Raw genomic sequence first — 22780 nt, 5'->3', positions numbered from 1 at the left:
AAACTGTAATTATTCTAGTTATTTGTATGTTATTGTTTAGTATGTTAATTTTATTTGTACCAGATACCACCCCTACTTATAATTATTATTTTATGTATCGTTATTCTAAGTTTGTTTATTATTGTTTATTTGTCATTATTTTATCCATAGTTTGAACATTATGACAGTTATAAACTCCCTATATAAATAGATCTAGTTCTCAGTTATTAAATATACAGAACCTACTATTCACTTGTACATTTTTTCAATTATTTTGAATTGTTTCACCTACATTAGCAAATTTCAATTATGTAAACTCGCCTGATCTGGAGGCGCCACCGTACGTATCCACCAACACAACCTCCTCACCGTCACCGGAATCAGTCATCCTCTACGTTGCAAAGTTTCATAAAAGGTTTGATATATTGTGATGTTTATTTTAAATTTTTGGGTAATAGTTTAATTAATGAACTAAACGTAATTAAGTTTTTAATTGTCATCTAAATTTTTTATGTGGTGGCTTCTTTTTACTGCTATTCAAGGTATTAAATAGGTATGTATGCATGATCGGTTAGATTATTGGACACTTATTGTACCTTAATCTTATCACTCTTTAGAACCTAATTTAAATACATGCATGGTAACAGGAAACCTAGTATTAAATTTTACAACCGACAACCTACTATTGTTATAAAGTTGTAAACTTTTACTCCAACAATCTGTCGGTGATTTGTTACCAACAGATTACCTAAATAGACATTCAGTAATATTTGTCAGTAACTTCTTACAAATGAGACCAGTATTCGAGTCAGTAACCACATTTATCGACTGATTGTCAATAGAATTGACCGTTGTTGGTATTCCTTTGTTTTCATTTCGTTTTTTTTTTCATGATTTATTATATTCAAACAAGTTTGATGAATCCATATATATGCAGAGGAATCCTTGATCAGAAGTACCAATGGCTTCAAAGAATGTCCCCTTGGAGATCTCCGTAATTGTAAGAGCTTTATTTTATTTCATTCCATGTTTAATTAATCTCATAGTTTTATATAAAGTTTTATATAATTCTTTTACTACAAAAAGGGTCAAAAGCGACCATTAAAAACGTCTAGTCATAAAATCCGCCACTAATTACTACTGTCTTTATCCGTCTTAAAAATCTGTCATAAATTTTGGTAAAAGATGGTAGCTTTTAACACCTTTTTCAATCTATATAGTGAGATAACACGTATATCATGATTTATGATACTTAGAACTTATGTAACACATGATACAACACCACCAAATTAAGGATACTTTATGGTGTACCATGTTAAAGAATGTTTTAAAAGTCATATTCTAGAGTAAAAAGAATCATGAAATGACCACCTTTTGGTATATTTATAGTCATACGTTTCTGCTTTATCTTTGTGTTTCATCAGAATTCCAACAATCAACATTACTCACTTTTAAAAATTTAATTAAGTTATATACACGATAAGAATTTAATGTATAATAATAATAATAATAATTATTGTCAAATTTGTACAACCAATTTACAAAGTAAAAGATACCTAGGTATAAAAGTACTAAAGCACGGTTATCTTTACGATTTTATGAAGTTAGTTTATATTTGCAATAGATGAATACTAATATTTACGTGTCATGTATATATGCTAGCAAGAAGAACCCGCAAGGGTAGTTCAACACAAGCCGAAACGAAAAATAGGAGGGTGGGCTCCAGCATTTCTCCTACTTGGTACATAATCTCACATCGCAATCAAACTACATTAATGACATACATTGTTCACATGTTATGAACTTCAAATAAATCTAACACTGGTCCCTTTTTGCAGCAAATCAAGCCCTCGCCACATTTGCATTCTTTGGCGTTGGAGTCAACTTGGTGTTGTTCTTGACCCGAGTCACGGGTCAAGGCAACACCGATGCTGCCAATACGGTCAGCAAATGGACCGGCACTGTCTATTTGTGCTCCCTCCTCGGAGCTTTTCTTAGCGATTCTTATTGGGGTCGTTATCTCACTTGCATGTTCTTTCAAGTTATCTTAGTCATGGTAAGTACTTCATAGTGTTTTGTTACACACATGAACGTTACATATATATTTAATCTCTTGTTTTATAACATGTTATGTTACAAACTAATAATTTATTGTAGTTATCATATGCTTTTATAACCTTATAAGAAAATCTAACATGATAATATGATTAATATCAATATGTATCATGCTTTGTAGGGATTGGTGTTATTATCATTAACATCTTCACTATTTCTACTGAAACCTTCTGGATGTGGAGACGGAGTAAAGCATTGCACGCCGACATCAACGAAGGGTACGATGATGTTTTACTTGTCGATTTACATGGTTTCATTAGGATATGGTGGCCACCAGCCAACACTAGCCACTCTTGGTGTGGACCAATTCGACGAGTCCGACACCAAGTATAAAAAAAATGGCGCGAAAGGGGCTTTCTTTGCCTACTTTTATGCGGCACTCAACATCGGATCGTTGTTCTCGAACACCATTTTGGTGTACTATGAAGATATTGGCCACTGGACTATTGGATTTTGGGTGTCTATGGGGTCTGCACCAGTTGGCTTGTTATCGTTCTTATGTGGTTCGTTTCATTACCGCTATGTTAAGGCGTCAGGAAACCCTTTGCCGCGTATTGCTCAGGTGTTTGTTGCAGCGTGTCGAAAAAGTAGGGTACCGGTGGATGATGAGAAGAAATTGTATGAAGTTGATGGCTTGCATTCGGCCATTAAAGGGAGTCGAAAGATACTTTAGTGAGGAATACAAGTAACTGAGTAAGTGCATATCAGTATATTACAGGATATAGCTTTGTATCAAATACAAATTAAATTAAAATCAACTGTACGAATTAAGCATTGTAATTATAGTGTAGTGTAATGTAATTACAGCATAATGTAATTACATTATGTTGTATATATAATTACACTACACTATGTTGCATTTTATATTTATTTTTTTATTTACAAATTAATGTCTTTATGTTAATTATTTTGTTTAACAAATAATGTTTTACATCACTTAATTTTGTTTTCGAAATAACGGTTTTTTTTATTAGTAGAAACGAATGAATAGTGAACTCTCAGATATGATATATTGTACTATTGTAGTTTTCCTTACAATACAAGAAAAAAGACATTAAGATTAGACTCCAAGTGAAAATAAACAAAACCTTACGTACGATACGTTAAAATGTTTCAGATGTCTAGATAAGGCGGCGGTGGTTACGGAGAACGACTTATCCGGCCCGAAAAATAACTGGAGGCTATGTACCGTAACACAAGTAGAAGAAGCAAAATATGTGATCAGAATGCTACCAATTTGGCTATGCACAATCATATACTCCGTCATATTCACCCAGATGGCATCACTATTCGTCGAACAAGGCGCAGTCATGAACACCCACATCGGCACCTTCCGTTTGCCAGAGGCCAGCATGTCAGTGTTTGACATCCTTAGCGTCCTCATTTGCACCCTACTCTACCGTAAAATATTAGTCCCCTTAGCTGGACGAATAAGCGGAAATCCCAAAGGTTTAACCGAACTTCAACGAATGGGCGTCGGTTTAGTAATAGGTTTATTCGCAATGGTGGCTGCGGGTGTCACATGTGACATCCGGCTAAAAATTAGCCTAAACCGCGATTACTATAATCTCGATTAGCAATAAAATTTCATCATTATAATAAAAATCTTCTTTATTAGTGATCAAGACGTTTCGAAGTCAAAAAAAGTGCAAAAATCGCCACGTAACGAGCCTGACGTGGAATAAACCCGGGTAACGAGTTAAAAAGTAAATAAATCCTTAAAGAGGCTAAATGATCTCGAAAAATTAAAATACTTATTAAAGTATACGAGACAATGTATAAACTTAATTTTAGAAGGCTCGAATCACAAAAAAAAAAGCAAAATAAGTAACCAAGTGTCGGTGAAGGACCCGGTAAGGACCCATCGTCAACTATTTCCAAAAATTAGTTTCTTAGGCTTGTATTATCAAGAATCCAATTTCGTTCAAAGTCTGACAAAAATTATTAGGAATGAGATTCGTTTGATTAGCTAAAATTCGTTAGACGTTAAAACGGAAACTTAAGATTATTATTTAAATAACCACTAACCAACCCAACCCAAAACCATTCAACTCCTTGTTTTCTCAAAACCACCACCCCATGGGCCATGACACCTCACCCTAACACCTCACCCCCTCACCTCCTTTCTCATCCAATCAACATCCAACAACAAAACCCCATAATGATTACCCTAATCATTATCTCCCATATGTTGTGCACTCCAACACCAAACATGTCACACCCCGATCAAAGGCGGCGGAACATGCCGGGGTGCAACGTGATTGGACAAATACACAAGACACTATTTAAAGTGACAATATTTAATCAACTCATTTATTTCATAAATCAATAAACAAACACATCTCGTTCATATAAACAAATTTGGAAACAAGTAATAATCATATTGTTCGTTTTACTAATACCCTGATAGTCTTGGTAATGTTTTTCATCAAGTCCTCGAGTCAACAAAAGTCAAACCTGTAACATGCATAAAACAATATTTGTCAACACGTATGTTGGTGAGCAATTTCATAGTTTGGGTATATATAATATGAGCGAAATCCACAAACGTATATGAGACTATAAATAAAAGCATCAATCGTGGCATATAAAACATATGTAAATGAGGATCATTTCTAATCGGTAACAACCGACATACTCGGATAATGAGGCCCTGTTCTACTAGCACAAGGCTAAGTAGTTAGGGGAGCGTATGATCATACTTAATGAGGCTCAACAACAACATAAAAATAAACACTCGCGCACGTAAAGCATATGAGGCATATAACACACAAAAGAGCAAGTATTCCAAGTATCATATACCCTAAAGTTTGTGGTTTGAGAAAAGTTTATAATAAATCATTCTTGTTTTGAATAAGTATGCATGTTACCCCCAAAACATAAAAGGGAAAACGGGGGATGAAATGTACTCACCTCGATTGACGAATCGAGAAGTAATAATTGATCGAAATGTAGAAAGCTTGCGAAAGAAACGAACAAATCCAACTTGAAAGCTAAATGAAAGCGAATAAATAAAATATATTAATGAACTTGAACTTTAGTTGAAACTTCATTTGAAACATTGAACGAGAAAGTTCGTTTGTTAATCGGGTTACCGGTAAATTTGTTAACGATTAGGGACTCGTACTTAATCAATAATTTAAAATATAATATTATTATTTTATTGGACTTTTAAATAACTAAACCAATATCAAAATAGAAACAAGTACTTAATTAATAATTTAAAATATAATATTATTATTTTATTGGACTTTTAAATAACTAAACCAATATCAAAATAGAAACAAGACGGGCTTAAATCGAGAGTTCGGTTTTGTGAAAATGAATTTATAATGAAGCTTATAATAATATTATTTATGATGATGATAATAATGATAATGATAATTTTGAAAAGAAATGTTTCATATATATATAGATATGTAATATAATGACGGTAAAAATAATAACCGTAATTATTAGTGATAATACTAATAATAATAGTTAAAGAATAAAGATCTTAGTATTAATTAAAATTTCGTTGATAATAATAATAATAATAATAATAATAATAAATAATATTGATTATAAATAATGATACTATACTCGATGTCGGTTTGATTTCCAAACGAATTCATAAAATAACTATATTAATATTATTTCTAGTAATTAATGATAAAATGTGATTTAAATAGATAATAATAATAATAATAATAATAATATGACCTTTAATAATATTATTAACAACTTTAATATTTATAATAATAATGATAATAACGATAACATTAGCAATAATACTAATACTAATAGTAATAATAATAATAATAATAGTAATAATAACAATAATAAAGTAGTATTAATAACTTTAAAAATAAGTCTTTTATATTGTATATATATATATATGCACATATATATCTAAGGATAATAATAATAATAATAATAATAATAATAATAGTGATAGTAATACATGATAGTAATAATATGAATTAAATCTAAAATAATAATATAACATTTATATATATTTATTTTTATATATAAATCCAAGACCGATTTAAAGTGGTTAATAACCCGGGTGTATTCCGTCTTAACTAACCAAACCCGATTTTTTTAAGTTTGCCGACAAAACCATTTTTCCAAATTCAAAACAACCATACCCATCTGACTTGTTTCAAAGAAAATAACCGAACGATAAAACCGACTATTGACAATTTAAATCTAATAATCGATATATAAAACTAATAACACTAAAACTAAATTATATACCTTATTAGAAACATGGGTCGCCGGAGCCGAATCCGGCCGGCAAACGAAAACGGAGAGAGAGAGAGAGAGAGAGACCACGCGAGAGAGATAAAGAGAAAGAGAAAGAGAGAGAGACGACGCGAGAAAGATAAAGAGAAAGAGAGAGGGAGTTGTCGAAGAGAGAGAGAGACGGAGATAGAGAGAGAGGTTGGGGGCAGATTCCGGCCGCCGGAGCTCACGCCGGAAAAACGAACCAGGAGGGGAAAGGGGCTGCCGGAAATTCGGGGTCGCCGGAAACGGCTAGAGGGGTTTCGGTTTGGGTGAGGAGGACCGAGGGAGAGGGTGGCCGGAGACAGTGGTGGTGCTTTGGAGTTGCCGGAGCTCGGGTTCGTCGAAAAACGGATACAAGGTGGAAGGTGGCGGCTGTGTGTGTGTTGGAGGTGGTGGCCGGAGGCGGTGGTGCTCGCCGGAGTCGGCGGCGGCGGCGGCCGGGATTAGAGAGAAAGAGATGGGGTGGGTGGTGAGTTTATGATAGGGTTAGGGTTTGGTGTTGGATATATTTATTATATATTTTCATAAACCACCCTTTAAATTTTAATAAATGTTTAATATGAGCTTAAAATTTTGTAAAACTCGTAACGACTTTACGAAAATCATTTTGAACTCCTTATGTTTTTCTTAACGACAGTATAATATGACGAAACATCAATTATTGATGATCGAAGTATATAATAATATTATATAATAATTAAATAAGGAAACAAAATGTTGAGTCGGGTTTGTATAATAAAAGTTTACAACATGGATACAAATCGAGATCCGAAAATTGACGAATGTCACAAAACACTTATCCAACACCTCACAACTCTTCCATCTTTTTCTCTTTATATATACATGGCACACACACACATATTCACACACTCAAAATTCTAATATTAAACACACACATACATACACATAATCAATAACATGGAGGTTTAAGTAAAGATCAAGGAAAAGATTAAGCCATTAAGGAGCCATTAGGGAGGATTAAAGCTAAGAGACACACACACTACTATCATTCACCATTTTCATCTTTAACACTCTCAAGAAAACAAGTAAGTATTAAGTATTAAATGATTGATTGTTTGTGAATACATAAGGTAGATTGATCTTGAGTTGATTGGAAGATTGAAAGATTGTTAATGTGTATGGTATATGTATATGTATGTGTGCCGTGAGTGTATGTATATATGTATGAGAGGATCAAAACTCAACAATACATACATACATACATCCTAAAGAATCTATATTGATTAATGGATTTGATGTTAAGTGTTAATAATCTCTTGAAACTTTTGATGAATTTAAAAGAGTTTTATTTTAGGGTTTATTGTTAGAATGAAGTTTTGATTAATTGTTGTTTATAAAATTGTTAATATGGGTTTAGATTGTTGAAAAAGGTTATTAGAGATGGATAAAACAAGAATGTGTTCACAATTGAAATTTGGGGATTTTTGGGTTTTGGATTAATTAGGGATTTTAGATGGATTGTTTAATCAAGAAATGATATGAAATAATCTAATTGAAAATAAGATAGGCTATATGCTAAAATTAATAGTTGGAACTTGAAGATTAACAAAGATTGTTAAAATTACTAATTAAGGAAACTTTAATTTAAGAAAAGTTGAAATTTGGATTTTGATGTGAATACTTGTGATGAATGTGATCAATATGTGATTAATAACAACTTTGAACTAAGATAGGGTGCATGATTAGAAACATTGATTAGTTAACACCTTGGTTAAAATGGACAACAACTTACTAAATAAGAAAACTTTGTTGAATGATAAATTGAAAGAACAAAATTGGATAGGACACTTAGGATGCATGAAACCCTATCAAACAAGTTTAATGAATTAAACTTAGAATTTTACTTAATCAAAGTGGAAAGATTGAATTATATAGAATTATCAAAAATTAAAAATTACTATAAAAAGAAACTTTGTTAGTTAAACACTTAGAAAATTCATATTTTGATTTATTAATTAACTGTTTGAACTTATACATATATGATATGATGATTTGAACCTGGAAATTTAGATATTAATATGATATTTGTTCATATAAAAATAACAAGCAACTAGTAACATTGTTAAGGTAATCTAAAATACGAACTAGAAACCAAAAAAAAACTCGATTACAGTATCTTATGAATATATATAGTCAAAACTGCTATTTATGGTAAATTATATGTTATTATAGGTGTGTTTAGTTAATATGATAATTAGTATAGACTTGTGTAATTTATTTGACTCGTCGGTAACTTACACGGTCAAAAAATCGGTTTTTTAAGCAAAACCGACACAACTATTAGGGACTGTTTTAGAACAGCCCCTAAAGTGTTAAAATACCCATGTATAACATAAGTTAATACATGAGAAAAGGACAAGATGATAAAACTTAGTCGTAAACGATTCGTGTCGTGCAAACCGACATGAAAACGTTAAAAAGTTGCTATTTTAAGAAAATATTAACGAAAACAAAAGCAATATATTTTTACAAGGTAACATATAAAACTTGACTAATATATATGTGTAACAAGTACTTTCCAATATTTAAAAGTTACGGTTCGTTTTGAACACGAAACCGACTAAAAGCGACAAAAATTATGAAAAATAAAAGATTAATATTTTCTTAAAACTTTCTAGCAACTAAAACTTAAAATATTATTATATATTTTATGTGTTTGTTTATTTGACATAGTTATTTAAATAATAGCTAACGGAAAGCCGAACTACGTGTACTCTCTTATTTGCTCATGTGCTTATGTGAACACTAAACTAGGATTGATAAACTAAAGAGACCTTTATATAAAAACTAAAATCAAGTTTTTATTAACAAATCGTGTACTAATATAGGACACGCAAATTCTGGAACAAAAAGCTACAAGCCGTGAGTTTCTCTATCGAACCCCCTCGATATTTAACTGGAAATGTTTTCAAATCGATATTTAATTGTGTTTTGGGGAAAGGCATATTCTTTATTACATATTGATTTCGTTGATGTTTTATAAAGGCATTTTATTTTACAAATTGGTGTATAATGCGGGATGAGTCTAGTTGGCTTAATAACTGTTAACCGAATTAGTAAGGGCACATAAATATGGGTAGATCTATCGGGGTGACGCCCCCACTTCCATTCGCGTTGGGTTAAAAGTGGGTATATTTTGAGTATGGTATGTTTCGTGTTATCAACTGAGATGTCATACGCAATGTTGTATTCTTTGCTCGTCTACAACAGCTCAATTTGTTTAAGAAATGAAATGCCTATTATTTTGTGATGTAATGACGGTAGATCATTACACACGGTTGGTGATATAATGGCGGTAGACCATTATACACTGGATATTTTAGATATAATTCGGGGTTTAGTGACGATTACACACGAATTGATATCGGATTTGATAATTAAATGTATTGTGTTTTCGACTCATATATATATATATAATAAGAATAAGAAGTTTCCTAGGAATGGTAAGAACCAACAAATTTTTGACACTTGGCATTACAAATGATGGTGAAAGAACAATTCTAGGAAACTATGTCGGTCATTGGTAATTTTAAATCTCAACCATTGATTAACATAATCCAATGGCTATGATTTATTCTTAGTCTTCCTAGGAAACTACTTATTTTTAGGATAACCCTCCCCTATATATATATATATATATATATATACTAGGTTAGGTACCCGTGTGAAACACGGGTTGGATAAATTATATTATAAAAAAGTAAATGAATCTAAAGATGCACTTAAAACATCTAATAAATTAAAATGAAGACAAATAGAATTAAATGACAAAACTTTCTAAAAATCTCTTTATATACAACGTTTGTAGTCTTTTTTTAAACTTGATCATCTTCATAAAAAAATGAGTACTTTGAGTCCTCTTTTTTTTTAACTCTAGACAACGCAACATATAACTGGCCATGGGCGAAAACTGGTTGTCTAAAAACCAACCCTAGAAAGTGATTGGCTTTGGCTTTTATTGATTGTCATTGCAAAACAAACAACAACCGGAAACTGCCTCCTTTGAAATCTGAACAAAATTTTTTTATTTGTTGGTATAAGATTTGTTCTTAAAATATAAGTACGGTCACCAATATTGGTTCAGATATGACAACTTCAATAACACGATTATAAAGTCTTTTTACCTGTAGTCTTGTTCCATTACATAGACCATTTTTTTGGTAAACATTTCTAAGTAGCATGATCGGTACTCCAACTTTTAGTACTAACTTGTGATTTGACATTCCAGAAATTTTTATTCCATTTAAAACATCAGGAGAGTACATATTTTCTTGAAGCGAGTCACAAACATTTTCATCTGGACATATACTATCAGAGCTAAGGTATTCTTTCTCTTCTCTTGGAAACATGAATAACAAACGATCGTTAACTTCCTCAACGACCTCATTTGTTGGTGAGTAAGGCTCCTTCACTAAAGAAATCTGGATTTTCATAGTCTCTGAGGATACAAGGATATACAAAGTTACTTAAATGTGAAATAGGATCACTGGTATCCTTAATAAGAAGATTGTCAGGAATATCAAAAGTCGCGTCACCATCATTTTGACCTCCAAGTTTTCCCTCACCTAGATCCAAAAGCCAATTAGCGAACTCTTTTGTTTCTTGTATTTTAGATTTGTCACTTCCAACGGTTAACCTCATGTTTTTTGTTAGTTTAAATAGTTTGAAAATACCCCAAAGGTAAGATGAACACAAAGATGCATTAACAATGTCTTGCCTCGTGCCGCCTTGAACAATAGGAAGAGTTTATCTAAAATCACCACAACGACAACTTTTCAACCAAATGGCCTTTCACAATTCATGTTACCATTTTGATCCAACATGTATCTCAAGATTCTGCCCAAAGCTTCAAACGCATGTTTATGAGTCATAGGTTCCTCGTCCCATATAAATAACTTTGTTTTCTTTAATAAATGGGCAGCATCAGTGTTTTTTAATGCCACAAGATGAAACCTCAGTAAGATTTATAGAAATTCCAAACCTTGAATGTGTTGTTCTTCCTCCCGACAATAATAAAGATGCAATGCCGCTTGAAGCAACATTCAAAACTATTTCTCCTTTGAATCTTATTGAAGCAGAAAGTGTCTTCCACAAAAGGTTTTACCAGTTTCACCATAACCGTAAACAAAGAATACAACATTAGTTTTGTACATATTGTAAACGGTTATATGGTTACTATACATTAAAATTAACAATATCTAAAATTGTAATATTTAAATAATTTATGCATGTAAGTATCATGTGTAGATTTAATATTGATGTGATAATTGATAAGGCTAATAAGGAATGTTTTAAATCTTAATTAAAGTTGTATTTTAAATAATAAATTTAATTAGAAATTACATAAGTGTGCCACTTGTCAAAATATTAGGTTAACTAAGAGGTATGTGGTTCAACCAACATTTTTATTTATTATAATAGTAGATAGGGTTGTTATCAATTAAGAACTCTAATTTTTGTTAAGAACTTAATCTAAACCATAGATTATTTGATCAATGGCTACAAAGAGCAGTGGCATATCCGGGCATATCCGTAATTAAATAAGAGATCATGGACAATAATTAAATTAGAAAGGGGGCATTATAGAGAATAAATTTATTCTCTGTCTTAGTAACTCCTATAATTACTCATAGTTGACTCAAAATCACCACCCAATTAAAATATGATTTTCTCTCCTAAGACAATCCTTTGACGATGATTCAAATTTTTGTTTGTGTTAGCATTTTTTTTATCAGAGTAACAAAATTATAAATTGAATGAAAAAAATAAGTTATAACGTAAACTTTTTTTTAAGCGATCGAAGTATTTATTTTAATGACGAGTGACCTTTTTGACCAGACAAAATATGATTGGCCTTTCATATGAGATTCATAACTATAATTTTGTCATTTATTTTTGAAATTCGATATCAAGACTCCCACGGTAATTTTATTCAAAGCTAAACATGCGTGGGTTATGCATTTACATATATGTAAATAAGTTAATTACACATCAATAGAACGTTTACACATACGTAAATAGATATATTACATGTATGTAAATACAGTAATGTTATGTGTAAAAAAACTCATGCATGTATAATCATATTTTTGAAAAGAAAATTTTAATAAATAATTATATGGATATGGTGTATGGTTTCATTCCATGGCAAATGTTTGTCACATAAAAATGATTCATTTTTTTACATTTATTGTACTTTGAGAACTAAAAAACAAAAAGTTCTAGAGTACTTGTGGGTGATTTTGTGGTTTGTGGTGCTTGAAGTTATACAAATGAAGTAGCAGTGTAGAATTGTGTAGTGAATGGGTAGTACCCATGAGTTCTTTCTTTTGATTTTGTTGTTTAATATTTTGTTTTTTTTTTCATCCATGACAATTTTTGTGATTCTTGTTTCAGGCTTTTGTTCCATTTAAGAATGTTCGTATTGCATTGAAAGCACTAAGAAAATCAACGAAAAAAGAAAGAGATAGTGAAGATGGTTGTCCATGTTAGAAAAAATCTATCCAATTCTTTTTAAATTGGAACATATGCATGATTAATATGAAGAATTACATACATGTAAAGTTAAGAAATGATGGTGATTATGAATATTTTAATACATGTAAATAAACTATCAGTATGATTAGTTAGATATAAATAAATAGGGAATCACATTATTTAAAAAAAGTGATGCACAAATAAATGATTAACATGTTTAATTATTATTATTTTATATCCGTAAGAATTGGATAGAAAAAGAGAAAAAATAGGTGAAAAATTAATCAGTTAATTAGAGAGAGAAACAATGGTTAGTTACAATTGTACCCTTTAATTTTATTTTTAATATTTTAATATTAGATAAAAATGGGTGGTTAAGATTGGTTTTTAAAGTTCTTAATATAATTAGAGTTCTTAAAGGAAACCAACCATATATATATATATATATATATATATATATATGGACTATTTTGTTATAAAGGGAAACTCACCAACATATCGTGTTGATCGATATTTTAATATGCTTTTTAGAAAAATAAATGAAGTATGGAAGCTTCGCGAAGAGAGCGTGAAAATGGTGATATGTGTTTGAATGAAAATTGTTGACTTTATGTTGAACTTATAATTTGAACAAAAATCGTGTAATATGACACGTGTAATAACTCTGATGATTAAATAACACTACAACAAAAAGGGCTTCTTAGGACCTTATGTGTGGGACGCTTGTAAAATAGGGTCATAAAATCTATTTAATAGGACAAATGAACATTTGAGGTCCTTTTACAATATACGCTACGAAACCGGTGTCCTAAAAAGTTATTTAATAGGATGGATGATTCTTTGGGGTCGTATCATCATATAACTTAATAAGACACTTAAAATCTAAATCCTAACAAAGTAACATATAAGAAATGTAGTTGTTGGTGTCCCATTATGTAGTAATGTAATAGGACACTTGATCACCGGATGTCTTATTATAACAAAAGTTAATAAGACATTTGGTAGTTAAGTCATAAATGTTCGGTGTTATATGACCCCTTTCTAGTCGATATCATATAAGAACATAACTTAATAGGACATTTTACACTATGGTCTTATAACTTTAACCTTTATAAGACGCTTAATCATTGTGGTGTTATTATAATACACCGTAATATGATATTTGATACTTGAGTCATAAAACATCTGTTTTATAGGACGTTTATTCGCTAGAGTTTTATTATAACATAACTTAATATGACACTTGAAACTGGAATACGCAGTTGATACTTATTTTAGTGTAACATCCCAAAAATTCTCGTAAACCGAAGGACGCGAGTGTGCAGTTGTAAATTAATTTCTCGGGTTTCGCGGGAGGACTCGGGGACCCATGGAATGTCTAAGAGTATATATTCTAGTTTGGGAGCGAAAAGGATTGGAACTCAAAGTGTAGGGGCTGAATTGCAACTTCTTGATATTATATCACTAGCACCCTCCCCCTAACCTAAATTCCGATCGTAATAGAGAAGCAGCCCCATCCCTTTCATTTTTGGCTTCAAAAATTCAGTTCCAAGCCCCTAGAGGTCGACTAAGGTGTGTACTAATCTCCCATAATCTCTTTTCATTCATATGTGGCCTCCTTGATGATCGATTGCTTCGGTTTTTCAACCTAGGGCCAGAACCGGACATCTTTCAATTGACCCACTTCCGGAGGTCAAATATTAGGGCTTTTGGTGCCAAAAGTTTCCCAGGTATGTCTAGTATATCATACTAAAATTTCATGGAATTTGGAGTTGTTTTGGTAGGTCAATTGTAAAAAAACGAAAATTAGGGTTTTGTCAGGTTTAAAAGCGTAATTCTTGCAATTGGGGCGTTATTTGAAGGAATTGCCAACATGATCAGTTTGTGGTGTCTTATGTTAGTGTAATGGCAGTAATAAAATTATTTTTTTGGTTATAGGGGCTGATTTGGTTGGTAATTCCTTAGTCGGTTCGTAAGGGCGCGTAAAATCGACTAGTTGATAATTAAGGTGGAAAATGATAAGATTTCAAACCCCATTAGCTTGGGTGGTTAAAATTGATGACTAGGCTGTAATAATACCAATTTTTGTCAAAATAGGTATGGTTTGGATAGTGGTTGGTTAAACGATTCGTTAACGCGCGAATTCGACACAATTAACGCAAGACGAGCATAGTTTATAAATCGTTAGCCCCATTTCAGTTATGAAAAAGATAATATTATGAAATTTAAGGTTTAGAGGCTGAGGTGGATGAATTTGGTAGTGTATGGAGTTCCGGGTCGGTTTAATCGAGTCGGAACGGCTCGTAGAGTTAACTAATCATTAGCGGTCTAGTTAGTGATGTTGTGTAAATTTTCCGCTGCAAGAATACTCTGTAATAAAATTTTGAATTTTATGAAACCAGTCTAACCTTTATATTTTTAACTTGTGGGAATGATTATCAACTGTAGGACTCTCGGATTTCGGGGTCTTACATTTTGTCGAACAAAACGTGTAATATTCGTTTGAAAGCCACACATTATATTTTTTCTTTAGAAATAACAGTAAAATAGCCACTTACCTTTTTTTAACAAAATTTACACGCATACATTCATATGGTTTTGTCAAACTTGGCCCAAAATTACATAATTCTATATGTTTTGTATACTTTGCTTGATTTGCATTTCTGTTGTATTTTGAATGTTTTAATTCATTAATGTTTCTCCCAATAAGAGTTTGTGTTCCTTTATTTAAGCATGGGTGGTTACATACATGCCATTTGTCTTAAAACTTAACTATAATATTCACCAAAAACAGGTTGACTTAGTGGGAGCAAACTGATAGAGGCAAGCATATGAATCACAATAAGATATTTCTTACTTCCATTCTTGTGGTGTTTGATTTTATCGGTCCGGTTCAGTTATAAAAGCTGGTTTGATTTTATGGTGTTCACTTTTAATATGAAAGAGTTATTTTTTTGTTGTCTTATAGTTGAAGGTATAATTGAGGCGGATTTAAGTTATTAGTTACTACAATCTGCTATATTTACAGCTGCTACCCTACCCCTTGTCCAAAAGAAACACTAGGTACTTGTAACATTGTTTTTGTATAGTGTTGTAACCATGAGGTCGATTCAACCTAATGCAAAATTTGAAGACTACAAATTATCAACCCTGGACACGGACATATGGAAATATTGAAATTGATATTGCACCCAAACTGACACTGATATTTGTAGGTAGTCCGTGAGGATTGGGGACGCATGATGACTCAAGATTTTATGGTGCTAATTGTTTCTTTTATTGCTTTTAATTTTTTTTGTTGAATGTTACAAGAGTTTATGTTGGATAATGTTATAACTTATTTATGTTTAATGTTTTCGTTATGAACAAGCTTATTTAATATAATGAATTTTTATTTCTTTCAATATTTATATGTCCATAACCGTATCGTAAAATTGTGTGTGGACATTTAAAAAAAGGTTGTATAATATGATATGTTAGGACTTCAAATTTTTGTCCTATTAAACGTTAGAACATTGTAAAAGTGTCATATTATGTTTTTTTAGGACGTTTAAGTGGTTCATAGACATATTATGCGACCATAGAATTTAGTTTCATAATCTTGTTTGCGATATTATTACCCTTTTCTTGGTACTATAATGTTACATCATAAGGGTCCTATAAATTAATTTTTAAAGACGCTTGTATGTGTATCAAAAGATTAAAGGTAGGTAAGCACATGTTAAAACTTTGAAAAAGTGTCTTAATATGTTTTTATTGTGACGCTTTTTAGGTTGTTAATTGATATATTATGCGACCATAAAATTGGTTTCATAATCTTATTTGGAATATCATGACGCTTTTTGAATTCTGAAACTTATTACGACCCCTTTACATGAAACACTTTTCTCGTTGGTCCTATTAAATGAAAGGTCTTATAAAATATCATTTTAGGACGCTTTTGTGCGTACTAAAAAGCCCTTTTTTGTTGTAGTGTAAAGTTCAACCTTCGTTTGAAATGTATACTTAAATGTGACTGGCTGAAACAGCGTCCGTCACCACCCGAAAGACTTGGTCAAAGTCTTCCGCTGTTTAAATTAAGATTTTCGGGGTGTGACATCACAAAGGTTGAAAGGCTTAAACAGTTAGTTCCCGGACAACACACGAGTACAATGAGTGTGTTCTGGCAGGTCCCACAATATATGCTTGTCGGAGCATCTGAGGTTTTTATGTATGTTGGATAACTAGAGTTTTTTAACAGTTAGGCTCCTGATGGGATTAAGAGCTCTGGAAGCTCGCTTTGTATGGCGTCAATATCGTTGGGGAATTATGTTAGTAGTCTTTTGGTGCATATGGTGATGATTATTACGTCACGAGGAGATGACGTAGGGTGGATTCCTGAGAATTTAAATGATGGTCATATGGATAAGTTTTATTTTCTGATTGCGCTGTTGACCGTGATTGACTTGGTGTTATATGCTTATTGTGCTAAGAAGTATAAGTGCATTAGTGTGGATGAAGATGCATGTGATGAGGTGAAGAAGGAACAAGTCTAGTTCGTGAAGTATGAGTTTTGTAATCGTGTTTTACATATTATTATGTGGGTTTCCTTGAATAAAAGTATAAATGATATTGTAATATATGTATATGGCATAAATATTAAATAAAATTATCTATTGCAAACTTGAAAGGCGTTCAAATTAAACAGTTACATGTTATATATTGTCTTCTCAATAGTGTTCTAAATAAGTTATTTACTATATGAGGCTGGCTAGCTATCTTTTTGTAAGAAGGCACGGGCCAACCCTTAAAGGGATAGTCGAAGCTTACTGAATTTGGCTCAAAGTTCAGTGTATCCGGTTTAATATGATGTAGTGCTACTAATGCTATGATAGACTCATATCATGTGTTGGTCGTTGTGGAATAATTGTCTTAAGAATACTTCAGGAGTTCAGGTGGGTCGGATACTCGGATGACACTTAATTGGTCTACATGACCTTGATTTGTATATCTTTTTCTTCGTCTGGATGAATTATCTCCAAGAGAAGACACATGGTATGTTAGTGAAGATGCTCAAGAGCAACGTTTTTATGTGAGAACTTGCCTATCGGAAATTGTTTACCGGTTCCTGCACATGGCATGTGAGTTCTCAATATCATACATATATGGCTCATTGACTTGGATAAGGTGATCTAACACATGAATGTGGTGTGTAGCCGAACGCATAAGTGTGAGTTACTATATATATGGTTGAATTCTTTTAAATGAAGTGACTTGAGTGAAATAATTTGATTTCTTTTGATGATGAAAGAGTTTCACAAATAAATAAGATGTTATCACCCATTTAAGGGCTATCTGGGTTTGGTGAGACTCATACACGTGAATTCGGATCAAATGTATAAAAAACCTTCATTTACAAATTAAGAAATCTGAGGGCTTGAGATAAAGTAAGGAGCAATCATAGAGTTTTTAAATGTTTCGTTTATATATACTAGTTTTTATCCCCCGTATTACGGGGGTTGTTTTATATTATTTGTTTCTAATATATTTATTTATTTATTTACTGTATTTTTATTTTTTTTATTGTATGAAAGGTAATAATATACTTATGGTTTGATGATAAGTTGTTTCACAAATAAATGAGATGATATAACCCGGTTTAAAAGGTATATGGGTTTGATGAGACCCAAGACCCATTTATTTTTTTTACTATAAAATTGGTTTTTTAATTATAAATAATATATATATATATATATCTTTTTTAAATAAATCAGATATTAATTTTTAGTATATCCCTACTTTATAGGATTTTTATATCAAATATTTGATGAGGTTGGTTTTTAATTTAATGAGATGTTATGACCCGTTTAAGAAATATATGGGTTTGATTAGACCCATACCAATGAATTCGGGTCAAATGCATAAGAAGCCTCCATTTAAAAATCAAGGCTACCTAACATATGTTGGCACCTAGTTTCCCGACAGCCCAGAATGGTCAATCTGTTATCCTGCCTGATCTTTGTGCAATTCAAAAAGTCAACATATCCCCGCAATCTTCTCTCAATTACACCCGTCCATCTTGTCTTATTTTTGCTCTCTTTTGTGGCTTTTTTTATATATCTTTTTTTTTGTATTTAAATACTTGACATACGGTATGTCAACAATTAAGAATCAATAAAATAGTCATGCTTATACTATCAAATTTGTGACAAAACACATCTCTCGGTAGCATTTCTTCACAGACAGGTTCCAGTTCCAATGGTCAAACCGATCAACCTTCACAACAGTTTCCCGCCCCAAGGTCAACCCACGTACAATGCCACCATCTGTCTCAATTTCAAGTTTCTTACAATAGCCATTGTTACAGTCAAACGCTTCCGTCACTGCTTCATCTGGTGCTCTTGTTATAGTTAAGAGTAAGAAACGGTTCGGAACCAACCGCATGAACCGAGGAAAAGGAACCGAATTGGAGCCATAGAACTGTGTTACCGTGCAGTTCTCGGTTGTTAGTATATGCATTAAATGGTTACCAGTTCGGTCCCGGGTAAAACCGCGAATATTAAAAACCTTTTAAATAAATTTACTTATCCTTATTTTTTACATGATAGCTTATTAACCGACATTCATTTAATTATTCTTAAATTCAAATCTTCTTTCTTTACATTCAATACCTAGCAACCAAGATCAGTTTTTGACTCAGGCTTTTAAGGTAATATAATGTAAAATAATATGATCTTCCTTTAATCTATCGCCACTAATGATTTATTTAATTTCAACAATTATTTTTTAATAAAAAATATATTAGATGTGTTGTAATCTAAATTAATTTTTATCACGAAAGAATTAGACATACAATTATATAAACTTGTTTTGAAAGTTGCAAAGTTGCACATCCCATTTGATAAATAAACGACTGAACCGGTTCTAGCACAGAACCGATTAGCGGAAACTGAATTTACCGGTTTTGGAACCGAACCGGTCTATATTTCAGTCATTTTCGGTTCCGGTTCTGGTTCCGATTCCGGTTCGGTTCTTGCGGTTCTGAACCGTTGCATAACCTTAGCTACAGTACCTCAAAAACCTATGAACGATAAATTTCCTATTCGGCTATGAATTGTGAAAGTTGTACTTGTTTGGATACGTAAGAAACTAACATTACAAATGATTCCCGTTTTTCGCCACTCCTTGACTGTGCTTAGTTTAGTGTCGAGTCATAAGTCAATTCTCCACACACAATTCTTTACCATGTTCAGTCTTTAGCATATAAATGAAGAACTGAGTTGGAAAATTCATACATTGAAACATACCCAATCCCCAATCAAGGCTAAGTTTGGTCGTTAACTTGAACAAAAGTGTAATGTTGAAAATCAAACTTTTAGTAATTTGATTATTGCTTTTAACACATAAATTACTTTTAGAAAGTATCTCTATCATACTTTCATAAAATGGTGTTTCTCTCAGCAAATTGCAATTGTCTGCTATAACTAGTTTGCTAAATCATAGCCATTGTTTTTGAGTGATTTCAGTCTGTAAATAACACATTTAATTCTGCTTCAAGAATTAGAAGGGTACATGTTATTTTCATCTAGTAACAATAATACATACCGAAATGTATTGTTTAACTCCAAATTCAAAAAAATCCAGATGAAAAGTGTGTCATATGTTTGTATACAAATATATAATGAGACAAAACATTTACACGAAAATTATAATCATATGAAATGCATATTGCAAGTCCGCAATTTATACCTTTGTTACAAACTAAGTACTATTTCATCTTCAGCAGATGAGAAATAACTAAAGTTATAATAACTGAATTAACATCTTTATCTCATGATAAAATCTAACCTTATGTAAGAAAACATAACATATAACATCACGGGGCACGTTTCCAACTTTTAGACCTATCAAAAAGCAAGTCTATCGACTTCTGAACCCTCAGAATTTCATTTTTCTCAACCACACGTGACGTCTTCTGCAATCTCTCAAATCCACGACCAAGAGATGCAATTGACTGTGCAGATGGCACACTTCAGCAACACGTACAACACGATCTCCACACACAGTCAAACCGCAGAGAGTAGCAGCGCAACACCAAATGTAAAGCATGAACAACCAATCGTCTATCTTTTATCATGTCATAAAGGTCCAGTTGCATTGCATGTAACAACATCCTTAGGCTAGCAGCAACAATGACATTATGAGTTACAATCCTAATAATCTCATCAGAGGAACCATCTTTTACAAATGACTTGGCCTTTAGTCTATAATTAACCACGCTCGGGGTTGGAGCGACTTTTAAAAGAAATGCGGCACCGATTATAGTTGTTGATGTTGCACCAACCGCCACTCCATGTTTCAGTTTTCTTTTGGTGACATTTGTAACCTTTTCGTATTTGAAACCCGATCCATATTGTATTTCGAATCTTTATTCAATCAACAAATCGATGGATGTTATGTTATATTGTGTGGTTTTATGTTTGTTCATGATAAACCAACTCAATCATGTGTTATCAAGTTTATTCGAGTATATTCGCTATTTTTGAGTATTTAACAAGTTCAGGGTCTGAAACTGCAAAATTTCAAACTTCCTGACACTCAAACACGGGGTCGTGCTTCCCTTAACACGCCCCCATGTCCATTTACCATAGATAAGACAAAAATGTGGTCCTGACACTTGTAACACGGGGATGTGCTTCCCTTAACATGCCCCCATGTCCGGCTGTCATAGATAAGACAAAAATGTGGTCCTGACACTTGTAACACGGGGCCATGCTTCCCTTATCACGCCCACATGTCCAACTGTCATAGATAAGACAAAAATGCGGTCCTGGCACTTGTAACACAGGGCCATGTTGATGTAACACATGGGTGTGCCAGACTACCAACTCAACTTATAAACAGAGAAGCTTTCTTTATCATCGTGATGGCTGGTTTAGGGTAGTTCACTTAGTTCATCTGAGTCGATGTGTGGCAACCCGTAAAATCAGACAAATTCTTAACGTTAAGTAAACACGATTATTATTCATAAGCATCTTAAAATACATGTACGACTGATGATACATTTAGATAGTAAAGTAATACTTTAAATTTTATAGGAAACACAATATTATATATATAGCGTCTCTGAACCGTGTCCAAGACGTGGCGATACTTTATACTTAGTAAACGAACTTGTGTAAATGAACCAACAATGATGCCTAAATATAAAGTTTATAACCTAGAGTTATGAAAAATATTAACACGTAAATATTACTTAAGTTAGTTCGATTATTGACCCATGAAACCCCTTCTTAGCCGATTCACTACATGCATGCACACACAAAATTCCCATAAAATCATCTAGCATGTGTTAAAAAGAATGTAAGTGCCAAATGAGGACTACCAACATAACTAACTTATAAAGTATTTCAGAACTACAAGATAAACAAATATAATCTAACCTACAAGCAGGGGCGGACCTACATAGGTCCCATCGGGGTCCCGGGACACCAATGTTTTTTAAAAAATACTTAGAGACGATATACTAAATTTTGTAAGGACCCCATAAAAATTAATACTTGGAACCCATACTATTAAGGCTAAACTGGTCTAGTGGAAATTCCCTTGTTTTTCTTTGAGAGGTTACAGGTTCAAGCCTCTCCATACTCAGTTTTTGTTGTTTTTTTATATCATAGTCAATATTAGTTATTTAGTTGGGGTATTTGTGTTTTTTTTTAGTTTCTCTCATATAGTCATTATCACCATCCAACATATATAATAACAACATGGGTTTTACATAGTCTTTTATTAATTATCTTATGTATGTATATTATAATTAATAATTTATTTGTGTAAGAGTTAGTTTTTCATGTCTTGATTATTTATGTAAGACCATATATATATATATATATATAGCTTATGTTTATGTTTTTCGAGTATGAATAAAAATGAATTAAAA

General features: G+C 32.2%; 1 pseudogene; it reads left to right on the top strand.

Annotated features, from left to right (window-relative positions):
- Nucleotides 1-864: 864 nt before the first annotated feature.
- On the top strand, nucleotides 865-17721 carry LOC143576847 (protein NRT1/ PTR FAMILY 7.1-like; annotated as a pseudogene).
- The last annotated feature ends 5059 nt before the right edge of the window (nucleotides 17722-22780 follow it).

This window comes from Bidens hawaiensis, unplaced genomic scaffold (genome assembly GCF_021521415.1).
Source record: "Bidens hawaiensis isolate Kalapana, Puna unplaced genomic scaffold, B.hawaiensis_p1.1 tig00028319_1, whole genome shotgun sequence".
Classification (NCBI taxonomy): domain Eukaryota; kingdom Viridiplantae; phylum Streptophyta; class Magnoliopsida; order Asterales; family Asteraceae; genus Bidens; species Bidens hawaiensis.
Note: the sequence above shows the minus strand (reverse complement) of the source record. Positions and strands in the feature narration are given on the sequence as shown.